The sequence below is a fragment of the Anthonomus grandis genome, chromosome 9, assembly GCF_022605725.1.
Source record: "Anthonomus grandis grandis chromosome 9, icAntGran1.3, whole genome shotgun sequence".
In the NCBI taxonomy this organism is placed as follows: domain Eukaryota; kingdom Metazoa; phylum Arthropoda; class Insecta; order Coleoptera; family Curculionidae; genus Anthonomus; species Anthonomus grandis.
This window is the reverse complement of record NC_065554.1, coordinates 1,135,591-1,161,215: the sequence shown is the minus strand read 5'-3', so window position 1 is coordinate 1,161,215 and position 25,625 is coordinate 1,135,591. Positions and strand designations below refer to the sequence as shown.

The 25,625-nt window shown below is 34.0% G+C and overlaps 1 long non-coding RNA gene across 1 annotated transcript; it reads right to left on the bottom strand.

Moving 5' to 3' along the window:
• Nucleotides 1-10,788: 10,788 nt before the first annotated feature.
• Nucleotides 10,789-16,974, bottom strand: LOC126740073 (uncharacterized). The gene is made up of 2 exons (XR_007661788.1): nt 16,325-16,974; nt 10,789-16,220 (listed from the first exon to the last, which is right to left on the bottom strand). It is a non-coding gene; the product is annotated as an uncharacterized LOC126740073 (long non-coding RNA).
• Nucleotides 16,975-25,625: the final 8,651 nt, after the last annotated feature.

The window sequence follows — 25,625 nt, the reverse complement described above, 5'->3', positions numbered from 1 at the left end:
TTTTTAATGCCAGTTCACCATCAAACAACGGAATCTTTCTTAATAATATTCAACAGATTGGTCCAGTTTTGCAAGATGTTCTTTTCTCAATATTATTAAGATTTTGGGAAAAGCATTGTTTCTGCCGATTGCCAAATGATGTATAGACAAATATTGATAAATCCAAAACAAACAAAACTTCAAAAGATTTTGTAACAGTAAGTCCTACTGAAGTACTAAAAGATTTTACACTCAATACAGTTACCTACGGGCAAGCTAGCGCAAGTTATTTAAAAAAAAATTCAGATACCATAGTGAAATTGAACTTCATAATTAACTAACCGCAGAATTTCGATACTACTACATTTAATCTTGAAGTCAGCTAATGGTGAAAAGATTTCAATTAATCGATAACATGAAGCCAGAGTTATCTAAGGCTTAACAACATTCCAACAGCTTACACTATACAGCAACATTGATGTATACGATCGCGTAGTGACAACAAGAATTAAAGGGTTTATTATGAAGATAATGGAAATGTCTTTGTTCCAGTTAGCTAACTCAGCAGTTCTAATCAACGGTAAAAGTGGATTGCAAATTTTATAGTCCAGGAGTTCTACCAGCAAAGGTGCTATCTATTCATCTAGTTATCCATTAAATTAGGACGATTTCTTAGAAATGGCTCAACTTGAAAATGATTTTGAAAGAAAATAAAGGACAACAACCATCTCGTTAAAAGGTGAAGTACGATCCTTCTTTTCCAGGATTCATTCAAGTGACAACGTCATCCTATGTTTACTGCCCCCTCCCCAAAAATCAATAACTTAAGCTGAATCCCCTAGCGGTTTAAAGGTTCCAAACCTTAAAGAAATGTTCCTAAAATTAGGAAATACATTAGCTAATAAATTGAGCACTCTATAATTTATGCCTTTTGCTGAAATCTAATATCCAAAAATGTCTGATATTGTTGTCATACCTGGTCATTGAATTTCTCGCTCGTCATCCTAAATAAAGAGATATATCTTCTATGTTAGCTGTTCAGAATCACGTAAAATTTCTGAGCCAATTTAAGCAACCATTTATTAGTTTATAAAAATTATGGTTGCTTTATTTATAATAGATGACGGTTACAAGTAGGTATTCGTAAAAAGGATTTAAATATACAATACAAATACATGAGTTAAAGAATATTTAATTCATCTGCTTATACAATATAACGATCTAACAATTATTGTAATATAGTGGCATCGTACATGATGTAAAATATTTTTATACTGTTGAATTACAATAAATTAAGCATACGGGTTCTTAATAATTACATAACTATATACTTGGTCAAATATTGGAATGCATTAAATTTAGATTTTTCTCTTTTTCACAAAATGTTGTTTAAGATTTTGACATTTTCTAAAACTACAACAAAAACAACGATTTAATCATTTTTAATAAATATCTAATATATATAACTTTAGTAAACCTAAAACACTAGACAAAGCAAAATAATAGGCGAAGGGTCCTGTTTACTTCACAATCTTTATTTCAACAATGCCAACGCGTTTCGGTTGTTAAACCATTGTCAAAGGAAAAATATTATCATAAAATGTCCATAAAAAGGTTAAAAACAACGGCACACACATAACATCACAATACATTAATCCTATTATATATCTTCGCGTATTATTTTGCTTTGCATAATGGTACTTCATCCTGGATAAATCTATGGTAAACCTAAAACACTACGCATTATATATAAATTACTATATTATATATATAGTTTTTGTGCAAGACATTTTGTTTTTATGGTCTCCGTAATTAAAATTAAAACTTAATAAAAGTATTCTATTTAACGCCATAAAATTTCAGCATAATTAAAACTGCATTACGATATGTTACGATATGCGGTTATAATTACACTTGAAAAATGTACTCAGATTTATTGCTTTTAAAACAAACAGAATATTTATTGCTAATCACAATTAGAGTAAAAATTAAGGATAGGGTGATTTTTTCCTTGGTGCCTGCTAATTTATTTTGTCATTAAAGTTGATATACCTATAAAATATTCCAAAAATAAGACCAAAGTTTGTCACTTTGCGAGACTCTTATTTTATGTCAAGATTTGAAATCCGTTTTTTTTTAAATAAATTCCCTTATTTTTATTACCAAATTTATATCGATCGGATTCAGTCAATTTAATTAAATCAATTTTTTTAAACTTGTTGAAAATGTGTTTTTCATGTTTTCTTAAGTTGTCTTTTGGAAAATCTCTTTTTTTGGGTAAAGTCAAGAATAAAATTTATAATTCTCGTCTTTATTGCCTGTTAGTCCAGCTACATCTATAAATTCAGTCGAAATCTCTTTAAAGAGGAATTTGATTTATCTTTGATGACTATTGAAAATTTCCTGAATGGTGTTTAGCTTTGTTATACGGAAGCTGCGGGAACTAAACATTACAGTAAATACGGAAGTAATAAAGTATGAAATTCACAGAACACACTGAAATTTTCTTTTATTTTTAATTATCACTTAAACGCAACGCAACAGAAATTAAAATAAGTAAGGCAGAATAGTTAAAAGATTTAAACACAACTTGCCTGAAACATACAGAGTAAGGAAATTCTATTTTCACAAAATGTGAAAACCATATTCATATACATAGGGTAGAGTGCTCTAAGAGTGCGCGGTCAATAAGAGTACGCACTCGTCGATTTTTGGAGCACGTTGTCGACAACAACAAGGTGTTATAGTTCGTACTGATTAAGAGGAGTGTCTGCATGTTTCTTGTGCATTTTAAGCAAATAAACAGCGATAATAACCTTATTAGGTAAGTTTAAGAAATTTTATCTGTTTTGTTATTATATTTTGACATTTTGGATATTGTACACAACTGTAGTTTTCAAGAATTTCGCGGTCATATTTTGTCATGCTTACAATAAACCTTGAAGAATCGTATAAATCATACCGTTGTTTACAATTTCGAACCAAGATGGAGGCAGCACTGGCGCTTTTTAAAACATGCTCGTTTTGTAAGAGTACGCGCGCACTCTTACAAATCAGGTTTTTTGTTTTAACGGATTAAACGTATTTTTTCTTGTGTTTCAGCATGTCTGGCAGAAAACGAAGTTCTCAACGTGCTTTATGCTCACCGGCGGTTATGGAGGCAGCAAGACAGAGGATTGAAAATGGAGAAAGTAAAAGAAGCGTGGCAAAATCCTTAGGAATGGCGGAAAGCACGTTAAGAAAAAGGCTAAAAAGGACAACTGTAGCTACAAAACTGGGAAGATTCGACATTACCTTAACAGCAGAAATGGAAGAAGAGTTGTGTAATTATATTGAAACAATAGACAACATGTTTTACGGGTTAACTTCTAGAGCTCTAAGAAGTCTAGCATTTGAGTTTGCTGAAAAAAACAAATTAAAACATCGTTTTAATATAATTTAAAAAATGGCAGGCAAGGGCTGGCTGCGTGGATTTTTAAAACGGCACAAAGATGTTACATTAAGGCAACCCACCGCTACAAGCGTCGCCAGGGCTGTTGGGTTTAATAAACCACAGTGTGAGCGGTTTTATAAAAACCTCTTGGAATTAATCAACAAATATAAATTTCCGCCATATGCAATTTACAATATTATATATCCACGTAAAAGAATGAAGGCAGAACTTTTGGACGGAGCTCCGCCATCTTCAATTGGAATGGTATCTGATAGTAGTTTCATCAATCAGGATTTGTTTGTTGATTATGCCACACATTTTCGAGATCATGCTAAGCCAAGAAAGGAACAACCAGTACTAATGATAATAAATAACCACACTTCCCATTGTTCTATTGCAGCAGTTGATTTTTTTCGACAATATAACATTATCGCATTAACACTTCCTCCTCATAGTAGCCACCGTATGCAGCCACTTGACCGATGTTTTTTTAGCCCGTTAAAAAAGTTTTATTCCAACGAGTGTGAAAAATGGTTGACGAACCATCCAGGGCGGGTAATTACGATCTACCAAATTACTTCAATATTTGCACCTGCATATTAAAGCTGCTACTTTAACGAATGCGATTGAAGGTTTTAAAGTGACAGGGATATGTCCCATTTAATGATGATATATTTACCGAAGCTGACTTCATGGCCACTTTAGTCACAGAACGAGAAAATTCTGCTACAGCTACAGTCGCTACGCAAGTAGAAGCGCCAAACATTCAGTTCGAAGTCGCTGATAACTCAACATCTAAAATCAATATTCAACTTCATCAAACCTTTGAAAATGCTTCCAAAGTTGTTTGGACTGTCAATCCAACTGTTGTAACTCTCTCAAGAGAGAGTTCCACTACTAAGAAAAATTCACCTCAGCCTACAGAGCTGGTTGCCAACACATCTGCAATCATTTCAACTTTGGAACAAACAGTTGCTGTAACGCCAGAAACCAAAACACTTGATTTATCGAACACTCCTGGAACATCATCAACTTATATTAAATTAACAACAATTTCTCCATTACCCAAATCAATTACGTTCAGGTCAACAAGTCGCAGAAGCAAAAAGTCGGAAATTATCACCAGCTCCCCATATAAGGACCAACTAATTGAAGAAAAAGAGAAAAAAAACCGCAACCCATAGTCAAACTAGATATGGGCGATAACCTACCACCACCACAAGAGCTTTCGGAAGAGAGTTTAAAAAGAAAATGCGCTGTGAACCTCAGACAGGCAAAGAAGACACCGAAAAATGGAAAAGCTGTTTTGAAGAAGCCAAAATCACCGCCTCATAAGAAAATGTGGAGCTGTCCAGGGTGCAACGAAACATTTAAATAACCTGTTACAGAAGACTGGATTGAGTGCATATTGTGTGCTGAATGGTGGCATGAAAAATGCAGTGCCTACAAGGGTTCTGGATCTTACACATGTGACCTATGTTCATAAAATTGCGTGCGTACTCTTACAATACTAAAAGCATACTCTTAAAAAGCAGGTTTATAAGAGTGCGCAAAATCACTTTTTTTTAGTTTAATTTTTTCTGTTGAAGTACTGATGTTTAGTTTGCGAATTATACCTTATTTTGTTGTTTAAGTATCAACAGTCATAAATAAAAAAATATATATTTTCAACGCAATTCCTTTGGATTTTTTACCTGATTAAACCTTAAGTGCGCACTCTTGAAGCACTCTGCCCTAGAGCCAACAGAAATATATTTTAGCAAGCATTGACAAAGGAGAGTTTAGTAGTTTTTGAACTATCTTGAAAGGAAAATTAAAGGTATTTCTTCCGAAAACATTAAGAGAAGCTGTAAATATTTAGAATATGTGTAGAACATGTAATAGTATTGTAAAAATATCGTCTACGAAAATATTATATATCAAGATTTGAAATGTCACATATATAATCGGCAACGAATAGTGCAATGAATCATCAATAAATTAAGAATTAATACTAATAGAAAAAAGTTGAAATTAGTAAAAATTTGTTTAAAATTTTCGGCAAAAGTAATTTGGCGAGCATATACCTATTAATACGTATACTCTTGTCAATGATTATCTGTTAATATGTCTGTTATTAATAGACGTTGAAAAAATCTGAACTTTTTGCGTCAAAGGGATATGCTCTACTTTGCAGTTTAATTTCCTAAGCTGACGATTACCAGTATCTCCGAAGCTAATATGATTTTTGGCAATATTCTATCGCATAATCCCTGAATGAAAAGGAGTGTTTATATTCAGCAATTAAGTCCTTTGTCTGTCTATCTTATCTTTATAGGTTGGTCGCCCCAGGGTCTGTGGTACAAGTGTGCAAGAGTTTTTTTTGACGTCATATATATTTTATAAATTCTGAACTATGTTTTACGGTAATACGAATAAACGTTAGCACGTTAAATTTTCTATACCTCTAATGCTTTATATTGCATTTACAATAAATTATTGCTAAAATATACGCATTTAATAATTAATACTAAAGGAGCTACCTTTTGATTCTTTTATGACGTCACAGCAATAATGAAGACTTAGAAGGTGGTGGTAGAATATATGTTATTTTTCCTTCGACTAATATGATAATATTTTAAAAATAGAACATCACATTTGGATGATTAGTTTTATCTTACGATGCATGTTTTCATCTACCGTATTTTACAGTAATGAAAAGCCTTCAAAGACATTGAAAAAAATAATAAATCAAAACCCTTCATAAATTTTAAATTGGTAAACAAAAAATGTTTACTTTAAATTAAATATTAACATAATTATATTCGGTCTCGTCTCGTAAATAAGAGTCTATGTAGAACTAGTAGTACTACATTCTACAGATTCTAGTACCTTCGTTTTTGGGCGCTATCGATCACAAATTTTTAAAGTAAACATGCCCTCCTCACTGCACCGCCCGTCCGGGGCCCTCGCGTCGTCAGGGATTAGTCTTCATTTTTGTGCGCTAGAGTACGGTCGTTTGTTTTTATTTGGTTTGTTTGCGGAGCAAAATGCCGAGAATTTCGCGTAAGCGCACCCATAGTCGTCCTCCTTCTACGGATAACAGTAACGAGAATATTATCAAGATGTTGAAAAGATTGGAACAAAGGATGGACAGTTTAGAGAGGTCCAAAAGAAAACGTTCGTTGTCTAATTCCAGTTCTAGCTCGGATTCTGATTCTTCTGTGAATCAGAATCGCGTGAGGTCATTCGCCGATCTTTGGATAGTGTCTCAAGTGAAGGTAATTAATTATATTTTATTTTAATATAGAATCCTTAGCCGGCTTTTATCGGTTTTTTCTGCGTTTGTTAGCAGAATGGGTTATCGATCTTTTGACAGATACACTCTTTAAAAGGCAAGACTTATATAGTTTTATTACATATGTATATAACGTGCCTATATCTATAGTTAGGTGATTTTGTTTCTATTATAGTCGATTTTGATATCGATTTTTTTTCTGCTTTTGATAGCGGAAAGAGTTATTGGTTTTTTGATAGACCGTGCACTCTTTGATATGCACAACTATATGTTTCATTTCATATCTATATATTTTGTCTATATAGGGGATTTTTTGCTATTATAGTCGATTCTGATATCGATTTTTATTTTTTTTTCTTCCTTTCATAGAAGGGTTATTGGTTTTTGATAGACCGTATACTCTTTTCGTTATGAACAACGATACTTTTAATGTATATTTAATATAAGGGTACACATATTTTCCCTTTTTCCAGAAATGGCTGGACCTCCTGAGGTTGTTTCTGAGCTGGCACCTGATGTTCCTCTTACACAAGGAGCCCTTAGCAAGGATATTTTATCGGTGCTTGGGGATGAAGTTGACGTTGATAAAGTGTATGGATCACCTATTCATCTGCAGATTGCTGATAGGTGGTTTGACATTTTTAAACCGGGGATGGATAGCGTAAGGAGGAATGATTTATTATCAAAATATCCTGCTTCCGATAATAGCCGTTTCTTGGAAGCCCCGAAGCTGAACCCCATGGTGATTCAAGCGGTTAATGAGTCGGTGCGAAAGAGGGATGAACGTCTTAGAAATAAGCAAGTGCAAATTGCTGCGAGTCTATCTGCAATTGGCTCTGTTATTTCTCAGTTATTGGAAAAACAGGAAGGGGAGAGGACAATAAATCCATAATAGAGCGTCTAAGCGATGCAGGTCGGCTCTTGTCAGACCTTCATCATTCCGAGGGTGTTACTCGTAGGGATTTGGTTGCCCTAAATTTGAACAAGTAGTGGAAGGACACACTATCTCAGCCGGTTAGTGATGAATGGCTTTTCGGAGGGGATTTGGAGGACAGGTTGAAAATGCGAAAATAATTCAACAATCTTTCAATCAACTAAAGGCTGCCAAAATTCCCGCCAGGAATACGCCTAGCGTCAAATCTGCGAGTGCTTTAAACTTGAAAAGTCCATTCAAGAAGTTTCGGGGAACAACTTAGAGTGGACAATACCAGATACAAGTTCCCACCAACAAATACCGACAGCAAAGCCGAGACCAACACCGTCTACGTCAGCAGGACAGACCCGAGAGAAGGTATCGGCGGAAATAGAGATAGGAGGTTTTTCAGCGGGAAGATTAAAATGTTTCTCCTCAAGTTGGAAGGATATAACTCATAATAAGCTTATCTTATCATGGTTAAAGGGGGTAAAGTTACCCTTTATTAACTGTTAACCTTTTTTGACGCCTGAAGAGCCAAAATGGTCTATAAAAGATAAAGAGTTATATTCTCAGGCTACTGAAAAAATGGTTGAATCTGGGGCCCTTTCTAAGGTTAAGGCTTGTGATGGCCAATTTCTGTCTAAATATTTTTTTGATTCCCAAAAAAGATGGCACATTGCGTTTCATATTGAATCTTAAGAATTTTAATCAGTATATTAAGACTAGCCACTTTAAACTAGAAGACCACAGAATAGCGGCAAGGTTAATTAGTTAAGAATTATTAATTAGTAAAGAAGCTTTATGGCTAAGATTGATTTGCAAGAAGCTTATTTTTTAGTACCAGTACATGAAGGTCATAAGAAATTTTTAAGATTCAAATTTAACGGCCATATTTATGAATACAATTGCCTTTGCTTTGGTTTAAATTGTACACCTTTTGTTTTTACGAAACTTTTAAAGCCTTTAGTTATTTACCTTAGAAAGAAAGAAGGTTTTCTTTCAGTGGTCTATTTGGACGATTTTTTATTACTAGGTAAAAGCTATAATGAGTGCATGTTTAATGTGTCTCAGACGATATCCTTATTAGAGTATCTGGGTTTCATTATTAATTATAATAAGAGTCTGCTTGTCCCTAGAAATATATGCGTCTACCTGGGTTTTCAGTTTAACTCCGTGGATCTTACTATTTCAGTCCCTAATAATAAACGTAATCATTTGATTCTTATGTTAAATAAATTTAGGAGAATAAACCACTGCAAGATTACAAAATTTTCTAAATTAATTGGTAAACTAATTTCTATTTGTCCAGCTATGAAATATGGTTTTCTCTATACCAAATTGTTCGAGCGAGAAAAATTTTTAGCACTTAGGAAATCACGGGGCAATTATAATGCTACTATGCAGATCCCAGAAAGCTTAAAGTTGGATTTAAATTGGTGGATCGATAAATTAAACAATAATGATTCAAACTTCTTAAAGAGAGACCATTTTGCTAGAGAGATTTTCTCAGATGCGTCCAAGCATGGGGGACGGGATGGGGTATTTATTGTGGGGATAGCAGTTCCCATGGCTTCTGGTCAGAAGAACAGAAAGATGAGCATATAAATTACTTGGAGCTTTTAGCTGTGTTTTTTGGTTTAAAATGTTATGCTCAAGATTTAAATAATTGCTTTGTTCTTTGTAGGGTTGATAATACTACTGCAATTGCTTACATTAATCGCATGGGAAGTGTGCAGTTTTCCAAACTAAATTCCCTTGCTCGAACAATTTGGCAGTGGTGCGAAAGTAAAAATATTTATATTTTCGCATCTTATATTAAATCGGCAGACAGCGTTATAGCAGATAGGGCCTCTCGGTATGTGCACATAGATACAGAATGGACTCTGACTGACTCTAAATTTCAAGTTGTAGTTAAAGAATTTGGTTGTCCTGACGTCGATTTATTTGCAAGTCGTGTAAACAAGAAATGCGATATGTATGTATCTTGGCTTAGAGACCCGGACGCCAGTGCTATAGATGCGTTTACTTTAAATTGGTCGCAATATTTATTTTATGCTTTTCCCCCCTTTTCGGTCATACCACTCGCTTTGAAAAAGGTTATCCCTGATTAAGCAAAAGGTATTTTGGTAGTTCCCATGTGGCCCAGTCAGCCTTGGTTTCCAATTTACATGTCGCTTCTTATTGGAAAACCGTTGATTTTTAAGCCTAACCCCAATCTTCTTTCTTTTGGTAGATTACGACATCCATTGTCAGCGCGCCTTTCTTTGATGGGAGGGCTATTGTCAGGAAAGCGTTGCAGCTAGGCCAAGTTCCGGATTCAGCATTAGAAATCTGTATGGCGTCAATCTCAGATAACACTCTGAAACAGTATGTTTCAGGCCTGAAGCTATGGTGGACGTTCTGTGCCTCCAAAAATGCCGATCCTTACACAGTTACACCAGAAAGTGTTTTGGAATTCCTGACCTTACAGTTTAATCAAGGAGCTTCTTACAGTTCCGTTAATACTTATAGGTCCTCGTTAGTCCAGATAGCTCCTGATCTTTCGCAAGACTTCAGGATTCAAAAGTTTTTTAAGGGTGGTTAATATGTTAAGACCAAGTATGCCCAAATACCAGAATACGTGGGATCCCTTGGTAGTTCTGAATTACTTAAGAAATCTTAAAAACACTGAAATTAATTTAAATGTTCTTTCGCAAAAGTTAGTTTCTCTGTTAGCATTAGCTCCGGGTCATCATCTGCAGACATTAGGTTGCATAGAGATCAATGCCATACGTCAAACAACAAGTAAAATTGACATTCATATTATTAAGAGAATTAAAACTTCTGCGAGAAATAGATTCCAACCTATGTTAAGCCTCCCCTTTTTAACTTCTGATCCTGAGATTTGCGTAGCCTCGACCCTTCTTTCTTATTTAGAAAAAACAAAACCGCTTAGAGGGTCGATCAACGGTTTATTTATTTCTGTTTCTAAACCCTATAAGCAAGTATCAACACAAACTCTTAGTGGTTGGGTCAAGAATATTTTGCAAAAAAGCGGGGTCGATACTGAAATAATTTTGGCTCATAGTACAAGACACGCGGCTACTTCGGCCGCGAATAGGAAAGGGGTTAATTTCGACTTTCAGCGGGATGGTCTAAAAATTCGAGGATGTTTGCACAAGTGTACAACAGACCCCTTATGTCAGAATTGTCTTTTGCTGAGGCGGTTCCTGTCTAGTGGATAAGATTTTTGTATTATTTAGTTTATTCTATTCATATGTGTGTTAATATAGGTTACGTTTTAAACCTTGGTTTAGTAGAGCTTGTTCTACTTTTAGGTTATTACATTTAAGATTTGTTTATCTGCTTTTTACGGTTTTCTATCATTAAAATTGTGTTTTGAGTTCTGTTAGATTGTGTTTAATCTGTTATTTATTTATATCTTTTCCTTTTCCCTGCAACTTTCTCTAAATATCAACATAGACTCTTATTTACGAAACGAGGCCGAATATAATTACAAGATCAAACGAATTTACCTGTGATGTTCGATCTTAATTATATGAAGGCTCCGTCGAAGTAAATAAGGATCCTCCCATCACACCCACCCTATTAAATTTTGCAAGAAAAAAGAAAAGATTCTTGGGATAATAAAGACTAATCCCTGACGACGCGAGGGCCCCGGACGGGCGGTGTAGTGAGGAGGGCATGTTTACTTTAAAATTTGTGATGGATAGCGCCCAAAAACGGAAGGTACTACATAGACTCTTATTTACGAGACGAGGCCGAATATAATCAAGATCGAACATCACAGGTAAGTTCGTTTGATCTTGTAATTATGTACTAATTGTAGAATCATTCGCAACGTTGCCTAATAATCGCTTTCTGACGAGTTCTGACCTTCTCCAATTATTAAGAATCTCCAATTATTAGAAAGCTATAATGGACACATTTATGTTCTGTTCTAATTACATTTTAAGCAGAAAATAAATATACATCTCCAAAAGTCTTGGCTTCCCTTGCTAAAGTTTGCCGTATTTAATTTAAGGTAGTCATAATTTGTATATGAATATCTTTTTATCTTAGTATAAAGGTAAAGAACAAGGTATGTGGTAAAAAATTGTTTTAGGTGGACGATATGAAAGAATTTATAAAATTAAGGAGTTATAAACTGATTTCGAGTGATAAAGTATCGATATATTTAGACAATTTGATTTCTTAGTTTGATCGGCAAGAATAGTTGCCTTACCGCAAGAAGGTTTATCAAATCACCAGATTCAGCATCCTTTGAATATTCCAAGGACTTTAATAAGGCACATAGTCATCCTTTTTCAGGAAATTGGTAACGTTGCGCGAAGGCTGGTCAGTGGTCGACCTAAAATGACATCAGAGGAAGATGGTTAATTTCCCCCGGAGAATCCGAACGATAATAGCAGCAGCTGTTCAAAGTCATTTTTTGCGTACATACCGTAGAGTGGTTTTGACAAGTACCCTACGAAGGTTTCATTCTTTAAATCTAAGGGCAAGAAGTCATTTAAGGGTGAGTAGACTTACACCTGAACATAAAGCAAGACGGGCTGCTGAGCACCAGCATTGGCTTTTACGCCAATGGCGCAGTGTATTATTTTCGGACGAGTCACTATTTGGTTAATACAGTGATTTGACAAAAAAGAATCTGATGGAACGACCACGGAAATAACACTGATGTTTTGGGGGCGTATAATGTATCGTCGCCGTACCGCACTTATCCTCAAAGAAGAAATAACGACACGTGCTACATACGTCGATAACATTGTTGAAGCAATATTTCAACCTTTGCGTAACGAATTTCGGAATCATTTCATTTTTCAAGAAAACAATGCCAAAATACACCGTACTCAAAGGGTAGAAAACTTGTTACGGGAAGGCAATATCCAGACATGAATTCCATTGAACATGGGAGTATGGGATTATTTTGGTAGAGTAATATTCAATTAAGACAATCCTCCTTTGAAGTTTCAGGACTTGAGGGAGGTGCTCAAGAAAAGTGGAACAGTATGCCAAAGAATTTCATCAACAACTTGATTCGTAGAATTCCGAGACGCTTATGGTCTATTGATTGAAAGAAGAGACAATAACATAGACTTCTAAAGTTATGTTTTCAAATAATTTTTTTCATTTTCAACACATTTTTCTTGCATTGTTCTGCCATATTTGATAAAAAAATTAAAACATTATTTGTCACCTTATGCTGTTAACCGAATAAAGAATAAAATGCAATATATTTTGAAAATTTAATTCTTTTATTTTTATTTAAACCCTGAAGGACCAACACTTTTGGAAATGTGTTTATTAATCAAACGAATATACAACTAAAATAAATTAACTTCTCTCAATACTAAATATTTGCAGAACATAGGATAGGTTCGGTAGTTCGTAGACTCGGTTCATCAAGCCTTTACCAACAGATTAATGGTTTGCACTCTTATAACTGTACATAAGAGTGTATTCGAGTTAATGCTCTGTATAATAAAGTCCTAATTCTTTTATTAAATCGAAAAAGCAGCAAAAATTACTATAATCTGGTGAAATAATTACTTATATCGCACTTACCTTGTATAATTTTACGATTATACCAGGTTTAGAGGAAAGGAGGGCAAGTTGACGAAGTAGGTAGATGACCAATTGGCCAAAATAAAGCTGTGGCAACGCTTGATAAAATGGCGACTCTGTCAAAACATCTGTTTTGACACAACTAATTGGTTTTCTGCCGGACATAGATCGTCAGTTATAGTTATAAAATTAAAAAAAATAAGTTATGGCCTAGAAACTGGGATTCGTATCAAAGATCCTGGCTGGAATCCCAGTTGAAGTAAAAAAAATCTAATTTAGTCTTCGCCCTCTCTTCTCCAAAGAAAGCAGGTCGATATTTTGTTGAGTGGTTTATGAGAAAATACAAGTGGTTACTAGGAACGCCATTAACGTTCATTGCAAAACTTTTGGCTTTTTAAAGCTTATGGCTATCAATCAGCAAAATCTTGCTCAGTTCTTCATTGCATTAAAGGACATTAGAGAAAGGTACAATTTTACATCAAACTAAATTTATAACCTCGATGAAACCGGTATTTCTACTGTTGCTACTAAGCATCCTAAAGTGATCAACGTCAATAAGCGACATCAACATCGAGTTGTAAAAGTGTCATCGGTAGAAATAGGTATGAATATAACAGTGATCTGTTGCATGAATGCCCGTATGTATTTAATATCACCATTTTTGATTTTTCCAAGAGTGAGAATGCAACCAGCACCTGGATTGTTGAGTATGGCCAACACGCCACCTGGATTCGTTGAGGTTGCACATGAAACGGGTTCATCAGCATGCAAGATCCGGCGAGAACAATAGAATATTATTGTTAATGGACAATCACGTCACCTTAGAAGCAATAAACTTGTGTGCGGGGAAAATGTTATTTCTGTCATCGGATTTCAACCTCACACAAAGTCAGAATGCAGCCACTAGATGTTTTGCTGTATGAATGGGCATAGGATGACTACTAAATAATTCCGATAAAGCTATAACTCTACCTAATATTGTCTCCATTTTTGGTGAAGCATAACGCAAGTGGCAACAGTTGCGAATATCATATTCCAGTTCAATATAACTTGATTTTGAAGTATAAAACAACAGAAAAAGAATTAACTTCAACGGCAATAGGAGAATCTCGCCAACCACAACTCAACTTACATGAAATTGGAGAAGCTCATATACCAGAACCAGTGCCTTCAACTTCTAGAGTAAACATCACCACACCATTATTACTGGTATTGATCTTGTCATTGCTTCCTTAATTGACAAGATGAAGTTGCCACGACAAACTCCAACTAAGAAAATCGAAATAACAAGTGTATTACCTCCGCTACTTCATGCAATCGTAAAAAATAGACGTAGAAAAAAGTGCCTTCTTTGATCCTTTCCTTTTAAAAGATGCTCTGGAAGAAAAAGAAAACTAGACAAAGAACGCAAAAAAACAATTAAGGCCACAGAAACTGAAAACCACCAAAAAAATACAGATTAAAAAAATTATAAAAAAATTAAATAAAGCAAAACACAAAACGACAGTTATTCGATCTTTTTTCTTCAGAGAGTTCAATAGAAATACTTTATCATGACAGTGATACCGATATAGATCCAGAGAATGAAGAAGATGACAGAATGTGTTTCATTTGCAATGCAGAAGGCAAAAACGAGTTATGGTTTCGATGTGACACGTGCTCTAAATGAGCTTATTCTAAATTCACGGATCTAAGCTTAAAAGGAGCAAAGGCTTAAGTATGGGTATGGGACTTTTGTTATAATTAGAATTAAGCAAAAATCCTTCAAATGAAGCTAACAACAACCTAGTTTTGCAGTAAATTTTTTGTTGTTTTTTCGTGTTCTATCTGTATTGTTATGACATATCATATTAGATTAACACCATGGCCATTCCAATAAGATTTTGATGCTTGAAAGCCGAACAAATAAATAATTGGATAAAAACTAAAGGCCTTGTCCTTTTTTTCTTGCCACCCTTTCCCACTGCTTACCAAATCCAGTTTGTCGCTTATAAACACTTGTAGGTAAGATGACGAACGTGTTAAAAATGTATTTAGCTAGAGCTGTAAGATTTTGTAGGTTGATTACTGTGACAAATAGAGTTTCAAATATCAATAAATAAATATTTTTAGTTTGGAAAAAGGAGCATACTTTGGATATTAGCCTTAAGTTCCCCAACTTACCCTCCTTTTCCATATATTATATATGATTATTTCAACAATATACTATAGTATAGGTCCCATCCGAGGATATCAGATCTTACCCAACTCAATCTTGATAATTCTTATTGATATTATCAATAAACTGAATTGACTGTCTACTGCCAAAGGGACTAAGGAAGGAGTTAATATGAAAGGCCTATGCTATGGCTGTATGGTATTTTGAAAAAACTCTAACAAATATGAAATTCAAGTTTCCCTGCATGTCTAAGTAGAAGTATATTAAAAAATATATTTAGATTTGTTGGCTTTGGCATGAAAGCACTGTATGAGCGGCAATTATCAAATCAAAGTAAATATAACTATTGAACGAATAATGTATGAATAATATACGTTACCATGAACCGAATAGATATAGCTCCCGAACAAAGAACACTCTCATTGTTCGTTTTTATCATCATTTATGAATAGAATATTTTGTCTATTAGTTTCAATGTCTTCTTTAGAGATATGAAAATGAAAAACTTTCTTCTCATTACTGCTTTGAAAATAATGTTGGTTTAATGTATTGCGAAAACTAACTCACTGTTAACGTGCTTTTATCAGATTAGTCGTAGAAAAGCATATATTGTACATAGTTTAAAAGTTGCTGCAGGTGGGATCGCGGTAACTTCCGTAAAATCCCACCGCACGGTTGGGTAAAGTTTCACTTTTAAAACTAGAACTCTAACATTAAAAAACATTAATATAATTCTTTATTATGAATGTATTGAATAACTAATTTATAGACTCCGTATATGTTTTGCCCGCCTTACCAGTATACAGCTAGACGTTAATCCGCTAGACAACTTGCCTAACTGCATAATATTTATTGAGCGTCTGGGATAGTCTATTTTTTCTCCAAATTTCTATAAAGCAAAATAAAATTATAATTAAAAACTTATTAAGACAATATAAAGAAAATATTATTTAACTATATCTTTATTTGATGCAATGTTAGACCGAACTTTACCTTAAATGATAACGGAATCTCTTCAGAAGCCCTATGTACTAAAGTACCATTAAGATACAAGACGTTAGCTGCCTCGTCCTCAGGTAAAGTCAGCGTCTGATAGCTAAATGTCGCTTCTCTCTCCATTCTTTTCAGTACTTCTTGAGATTCATTTCCCACACCGACACATAGCAGATCTGGCCCGCACATTGTGATATATGATTTAAGATGTTTTTGGTCAGGTACCTAAAATGTATTTAATTAATGTAAAAAATAAAAGGTGATATACGCAAAAATGTATGTACCGAGTGGCCAACTAAAAATGGACGTCGGCGATATCTCAGGCCCTAATAGTCGTAGCGCCTTGAAAAAAAAAATTTTGTAATAAAAGTGGCCAAAAAAAAAATGCTGAAAATTATTTTGATGTTCATTGGTCAACCGATAGAGGGCGCCACAGCTTCTTTAAATCTTAAAATTGCATTTTTGCCAAAAAATCTCCAATAACGTACACCTCAAAATATTATATTAATATTCTAGGAAGATTTCCTCACAAAAAAGTTTCTACAAAAATTTCTGTCAGTTGTCAAATAAAGTGGTGGGGAGCGTTTTTAGCTTGAATAAAGAAAACAGCTGAAAATCAGCTATGACTGGACCGATTTTTTTTAAACATATTTTTTTTTTATATCTATTGTTGGCTTATTTTTTCAACCAAAAAAAAATTTCAAATTACTTTTCCTAAAATCCGCTAGAGGGCGTTGACTTGTGACTAACCCTTTCTGTCGGATTATTTCAAAAAACTCAAATGCAACTATATATATTTTTTTACGTCATTAAAAGCGGGGAACAAAACCAAAGAAACTGGTGAAAACGGCACTTCGATATCATTTCTTAAACAAAAGTTATAAAAAAAAGTGTCCATTCGAAAGTAAAAATGGCGATAAACTCCTATTTGCTTAGACAAACTGAATAAACTCCTTTTATATAAGTATTTTTTTAAACAAACAAACTCATAGTACTCTTTTAGAAAATCCGACATACAGGATTGATCGTTATACGTTTATTTATACAGGGTGTTAACTAAACCAAGTTGACCAAATGGGCCTATTTTGGGAAAACTGCATAGGAAAGTTGAGTTAGTAGGCTATGGAAACAAAAGTGGCAGGTAACCATGGAAGCAAAATATGTAAATATTTCAGTTAAATGTCATTCATCAGAGACGCTAACTCTTCTTGCGATTGTTAAAGCGTTTTTAAGTCTCTCTAATAACATCCAATAGTTTTCTTGTTAGTTCGCCGTATTGTGAACTTTGTTTTTCCAGTTTTCCGTGTTGTACCAGTTTTTTGTGTTGTGCCAGTTGTTCGTATTGTTCCAGTTTTTCCTGTTTTATTCCAGTTTTTTGTGTCTTGTTAAAGTTTTTTGATCCTTAACTTTTTATCTCTGTTTTTCGTTTTGCTTTGTTTAACAATGCTTTACACAAACGAAGAGGCGTTTGACATAATAGGTACTTATTTTTAATGTATGAGAAATACCACAGTTGCTGCAAGGGTGTATGCGCATCAAAATCCTGATAGACGCCATCCTACTGCAAAAGTTTTTCTTCGGATCATACATCGTTTGCGAACGACTGGAAACGTTCGGCTGCCCGTGTTTCGGAGATAACGCAGGGGACGCACCGAAGACAACATAATAAATGTTTTAGCCTACGTCGAGTTTAATCCTCACTTAAGTACTAGAACAATAGCGCACGACCTGGGAGTAAATCGAACTACTGTTCAGAATATTCTGAGTACAGGTAAGCGATCTTTTGGATATTAATCTTCACTATACGCGATGAGACTTAATTTTTCTAAGGAGAGTTCATTTTTTGATGATGATGCTTTAAATGTAAAATTAATTAATTTTTAAACGAAAATCACCAGATTGGTCTATTCTGTTGAATCAGCAGTCATCATCTTGTGCCAGGTTTCGTCCATATCATTTAATCCTGCATCAAGAATTAAGTGCACAAGATTTTGACCGAAGGCTAGACCATTGTCACTGGCTTTTGGGTATGATTGCAAAGGATCCTCAGGTGCTTTCAAACATATTGTGGACAGATGTGGACTACATTTCACAGCAATGGAGGCGTGAATCTCCACAATATTCATTACTGGTCACCAACGAATCCGCACTGGATGCGAGAAGTCCAGCATCAAGGCCGTTGGTCTTTAAATTGTTGGGCAGGAATATCAGGAGGTCGAATTATCGGCCCATTTTTTTTTTAACAACGCACTAAATGGTGCAAATTATTTGCAGTTTTTAAGGGAGGAATTGCCAATTTTATTAGAGGATGTGCCACTTGAAATTCGCCAACGAATGATGTTCCAGCACGATGGCTGTCCAGCACATTTCGCCCGAAATGTTCGGGAGTTTTTAGATGCCACCTACCCCGGTAGATGGATAGGACGGGGCGGTCCCTTTCCATGGCCGATCACCAGACCTAACGTGCCTAGATTTTTATTTATGTGGTCGAGTTAAAGAAATTGCTTTTGCAACAAGACCTACGACGCGACAAAATATGATTGGCCGGATTAGGGATTGCATGCAGACTCTCTCATTTGCTGAGGTAGAGACTGCAGTTTTGTCTACCGAACAAAAGATGTTTCAGTGCATAGAAAATGATGGAATGCATTTTGAACATTTGGAGAGGCACTAAATAAATTATGTGTATAACATTTATTTATTGTACCACCTAAGATTTCTTAAAATTGTATGTAGAATTTAAATATCAAATAACATATTATAGAGTGTTCTATTTAAAATAAGCAAGTTTTCATCTACATCCGGTATCATCAAAACAAGTTTCAAATTATTTTATTGTTGTATCTTTTAACTTTTCTATGGTATGGTATGGTGCCAAATTTTCAAAACTTTCCTCAACAACTATAAACTGTATGCACAGTTTTCCCAAAATAGGCCAATTTGGTCAACTTTATTTAGTTAACACCCTGTATAAATAAACGTATAACGATCAATTCTATATCTCGGATTTTCTAAAACACTACTGAGTTTGTTTCTTTTTAAAAATACTTAGTTAATACGAGTTTATTCAGCTTGTCTAAGCAAATAGTAATTTATGGCCATTTTTATCACTTTTATTTTCGAATGGACACTATTTTGTTAATAAGTTTAGTTTAATAAGTGATATCGAAGTGCCGTTTTCACCAGTTTCTTTGGTTTTCTTCCCCGCTTTTAATGACGTAAAAAAATATATATAGTTGCATTTGAGTTTTTTGAAATAATCCGTCAGAAAGGGTTAGTCACAAGTCAACGCCCTCTAGCGGATTTTAGGAAAAGTAATTTGAAATTTTTTTTTTGGTTGAAAAAATAACATTTTGAACACTTATATCTGAACAAATTAAGATAAACAAAGATTTTTCTAATTTTCTCGAAAAGGAATCGACCGATTTAAAAAAATCAAACGTCAAAATAAAAGACTTCGAAAGACCTTTTAAACAAGCTATTACTCGATACCCCTTGCCATTTAAAATTTTTAAGGGGATGACCCTGGGGGGCAATGGGTGAAAGGGTGTGAAGTAATTTTAGGTTAGAAAGTTGTCCCCCTTGACAAACCTTTTGACGTATTTTGGCGTTTTTTTCTTAACAGTGGTTTTCGTAAGATATTTACAGATATTTGTCTACCTGCTTCGAAGTGTAAAGGTAATGAAGGTTACGAGGTGCAGAAAAAGCACACTTTTTCATCAGAAAAACGTATTTTAAATAGGTTTCTCCCAAATTTTTTTGCAAAATAATGGGATTTTTTAAAGTCTGTTAACTTAAACTTGTTCCAAGTTTCAATCCTATCGATTAAATAGAACAGGTTCTAACATGGGGTTGAAAATATTACACGTAAAACCCTATGACCCGAGATAAAAAAAATGCATTGTATACTTAATACACTTCAAGTCTAGATTCAGCTCAATATTTGGGAGAAGTGGCTCTACGAATTGAATTTTTGGTACTGGACCTTAAGTTTAGTGATGGGAGTGGCAGATCATAGTAAGTAAATCGTTCTGTGAATTTCTGTAGAATTACCCTGCAGATGAGATCTTTAATCTCTATAACTAATTCCCATTAAGGTGGTTTTCCTTTCACTCTACCAGATATTGTTTTATTTAATATCACAAATTGCAGTTTATATCAAAACGGAATCGACAATTTATATTAATATTCCATCCTGGTTAGGTCAATTACAACATCAAATTACCTTAATTGTTTTATCAGAAAACATCATAGAACTGTGAGTTAAATGAATCTCAAAAAATATACTACAACACGTCCTACAAAGTGTTACTTCACAGATGCCCTACTCAATTCAGGCTCTACACTTTAAAGGCTGGTGTTCCTGGTTATTTCATACTATCTGGAAAAGTACAAAATAATGTCAAATGGTTGACTATTGGTATTCAATTTCCGAACGTTTTCAATGTAGTTTTTCACTTCGACAATAACCAAAAAGAAAGTTATCACCTATTATAATACATAACACATCTTACAAAGTGCTCCTGCAAAGATGCCTTACTCAATTCAGGACCTTGCACTTTGAAAGCTGGTGTTTTGGCATTGTATAAACTAATAAACATAATACAGCAGTGATGACCTTATTGATGAAATCAGGCTCACGATTTCAAGTTGGTTTACAATATATTTATCATTCTTTAACCTTTCGGAATAGATACCTTGTAAAATCCATAAATTAGTCACAAAGATAGTGACAAAGTACAAAATTAAAATATAAAAAAAATTAAAATGGGAAAATCCTGAAACCGAAGCATTTGATTTTCTGTTTGGTTATCCGATTGGTTCCTAGGTGTCGGTGTAGAAAATTATCGTGAATACCATTTATATGTATATCCTCCCTATTGATTATCTCCTCACTTATATTTCCTCAATCCAGTAGCCAAGTATTGAACCTATAAGGGTTGAAAAATTAAAACACAAAATCCAGTAGTAACCTTTTATTAGTTTATCCCATTAATAATAAATAAGCGGCAGAATGTTGAATGAACTTTCACAAGATTGAAAATGATACTTGCGTTTGCGGAGAATAATTATTATAAGAGCGAAACTCTTATTATGCGCTCGTGACAAATCGAGCGATTTCCGGCCCTGCGTCACATAAACGCTAATAACTTTGGTTCTATCGCGATTTTTTTTTTTGTTTTTTTACCGTTTTAGGTACGAAGGATGAGCGTATATAATAGTAAAAAAAAATTTCGCCACATCCACCCCGATGGGGTGGGCGTAGCAAAAAACGGTTTTTTGACGAACAAATTTTGATTAAGCCGTTCTGGAAAACTGACCGAGCCGAATTTTCTGAAACTCATTGACGTTAAAGGCCTTTATATAAAGCAGCTCTGAAAGGGCGCTTTTTAAGATAAACCCTTTAGAAGTCGGATTTTTCTGTGAATGAATTTTGAACTTTTTGCGCGGTACCTCGCGGACTTAAACGGTTGTGGGGCCTAAACGGTAACGTTCCCGATAATGCGGACAAAACAGCCCTTTTCTACGTAAATGTAGCTTTCTTTTTTGTTAAAACTATTTTTTTCTAAAAGGAAACTTCTTCCGAGATAAACGAGCTCAAACTTTTGTATTTTGAGAGTTTTGAATTTTTGAGAAATAATTTTTTTTTTAGTTCTAAATTTTTTTTTACTTCTAAATTTTTTTTTTACACTATTTGAAAGTTTCATCCTTTAGTATTAAATAGAGTTATTATTCATGGCGCTACGTATTATACAGGGTGAGCTGTGTTAACAGATATAAACCCCTTCTGGAGCCTTTTTTTGACCGTTTTTTTCTACTTTTCTTAATAACTCTTTAAATCACCTTTTCTGAAATCACCGGACACTATCTGGCTATAATCCACTAAAAACCATTTTTCTTTAAATGTTACCGTTTTTCCACAACGCGCTGTTATTTAAGAAAAACCCCAGAAAATAAGCCGGTCCAATCAACCAGTCATACCCTGGAGACACAGGGAGCCAGCTCATGGTACAATATAGTTAGTGGTCCAGCACCCAATGTTAAAGCATACGGAGTACGGACGACGTCACTATCGAGTCGCACATGGCCAGATGACGCAACCGCGGGGTTTTCGGTGTCATGGCGGCAAATTCTACGTTCCGGCGGATCCGACTTTTTCAATTCGAAAATTAGCGGCTTAAAATGGGTGGAAATGATCAGGAATTGGTAGTGACGATATCAGGAAATTTTAAATTTTCCGAATATGTGCATATCGAATGGTTTTTATTGCGGCGGGAAAATTCGCCGCGCATCTGACGTCTCCATCTTATTTACATTTTTTACGGGCCCATTTGCGTTTCAAATTAGAGTAGTAAAAGCGGTTTTAGAGAAGGATGGGAGATGTCTGGCAACAATTATAAACGGTTTTTTGATTAATTACTAGGATAAATAAATTGAATATAAATATATATTTGAAATATACAGAGAGTATTGATATTACGGGATATTTATGCGGATAATAATACTATAAAAATAGAATTATACGGGGAGTTTTAAGGTTTTAGGGCATTTATAAGGAAAATATTATTTATAATAATAGTAATAGCAGCATAAAGGTTAGGACAAGGTATAAATATCTGGAAATAAATAACAGTAATAATAGTTTTATTTTAGTTAGGGTTCTTTTAGTGGGGGTTGCTAAATTGGTAATAAATTTATATTAATAGTTTACCAATTTGGAAAAAAAAGACATTGATGCGGTGTTGAAAAAAGTGTATTTTTTTACTATATTACTGATATCACGGCTTTTATAGCTTCTATTCAATAAGTTGATAAATTTTTTTATCCTTTTTTTCCCTTAATTTTTTTTTAATTTTATTATAATTGCCTTTTACAATAAAAATACAAAAAAAAAACAAGAAACAAACCTCTTTTTCCTATCCTAATACATTGCTTCTTATGGGACCTGATCTTTCTCTTTAGATTGTGACACTCGTATGAATCGTGGAAAAATTTGTCATAAAGCTTTTTTATTACTTTTTAAGTCGTCTTTAAGCAGAAAAAAGAAATTTTGAATTCGGAGCATATTTTGAAAAAATGCTCATTTTGCCCCGGATTTTGTTCGAAAATCGAAAAATGCAAAGAAATAGGTTTTCTGTTCGTTTTAGAGTCAAATCGGTATAATCTTTTTTAAAGGTACTCTGAAGTAGTACAGGATAGAAAAATAAAAACTTAAAATTTTTCCATAGGGCTCATGATAATTCAATATTTATGTTTTATAGTTTCTTTCAATTTTCTCCGATTCTATTATAGCCAGAACGGATTCGTTTTGACATACGGATACGTCATAATATTTCTGAGAACTTTTGTTTGAAACAAAAAGTTATCAGACTTACAGTTAATTTAGAAAAAAAAATCAATTTTTTGAAATTTTTCGTAGGTCCCTTTCGATTTTCGACCAAAAAAAAATTATTTTTTAGTTGAGTTTTTTTACTGGAAATTGTTAGTTTAGGGCTTACTTTAAAATTTGCCAATAGTCATTTTAGGAAAAAAAATGGTACGGTGGGAAAAAAAAACAGTTTTCCTTTGTTTTTCCCACATTTTTACTTATATCTCGGCTTCTATAGTTTCGATTCATTTCGTTTTTGGTTTCTTTTATTCCTTATTCTCCTCCTGTCAATTCTTTTTATATCTTATTACTATTGGCTTTCAAAAATAAATTTGAAAAATAAAAAAAAAATCTTTCGGATTCAGATAGAACATTGAAAAATTATACCGAACGTTCCTATAAAAAAAATTCCTACAGGCCTTTACGAAGTTACAGCCTCCTAAAGGACGCTGCTGGAAATTGGTTTTTCATAAATTACTTTTAAACTACCCGGTAGAATTTAATAAAAATTTTAGGTGATGAACACTATTAGGGACCTCTTAAAATGACATCCTTAAAATACATTTACCTTGTTTACTTTACCAGGGGCGGACTAGGTTGTACACTTTAATGCATATATTTTTAACACCCTGTATGTTAAAGTCTAAAAAAAATAAATTTGGATACCTTGAACCCTAGGCTAAAAAAAGGTACTCTTGTTCATTATCGATAAAATGAACCGTTTTGGAGAAAAAAAATAATAAACGAGTCCATGTTTTTTTTATTTTTTTTTTTATTGAGATAAGTACGCTTGTTATTTAAAGACCAGAAAATTTCGATGTAAGTCATTTAATTTAAAAAAAAAACATGTTCCTAAAAATACAGTGCTGTCCTAAAAAATACTTTTATAACATATTTCTTATTTATTATACGTTAATTTCTTTTTTGTTATTCTTAAGATAAAAACTAAACATAAAAAAAAACTAAAAAAATAATGTAAACCAATTGTATTGTACCTGACTTATTTATCGGATTTTTTGCATTTTTGAACGCATTATTGTTACAAACGTTGCTATACTCCAAATTTAGCAAATACCTATCATTTAAACCTAATATTTGTCAACATATTCATCCTTTATTTGATAATATTTTTTTAATTTTTGTATTTTTTGGTAACTTTTAATTTAAATTACGTCAACATATGGAGTTTACTTTTATTGAGTATGCAGATATGCATCTTATGTATGGTCTGGCGTCTTGCAATGCATCGGAAGCAAAGAGATTGTACGAAGAAAGATTCCCAGTCGCATTATTCCGGATCAGAAAATATTTCAACGTGTTGATCAACGTCTAAGGAAAAAGGTAGGTTTCTGTTTTCCACTTAATGAGGTAATACTACTAAATTTCCTTATTGCAATTTTAGGATGTTTTGAAAAAAAAAAGAATAATGGTGGTCGGAGGAGAACAGCACGTACAGTGCAATTGGAAGAAAATATTTTAGACGCTGTAGCCGACACTCCTACGAGTACTCGAAAATTAGCCGCTTAGCTTCATTCGTCCAAAACAATTGTACATATGGTACTTCAAGAACAACTGTTGTACCCATATCACTTACAAAAAGTGCATGAACTACTGCCCAGAGATTTTGCTCCTAGAATACACTTCGCAAACTGGCTGTTAGATCAGCAGCGAAATAACCCTAACTTTATCAGCACGATTCTTTTTACGGATGAAGCAGGGTTTACCAAGAATGGAATTGAAAACTTACATAACTCGCATGTATGGGCCGATGAAAATCCCCGTGATAGTATTATTTCTCATCATCAACATCAATTGCAATCAATAAATATCTGGGCAGGAATTATTGGGCAGGTTTTTTTGATTGGGCCATTTGAACTGCCACCACGTTTAAACGGAGAACTTTATTTGGAATTTCCTCCAGAACAATCTTCC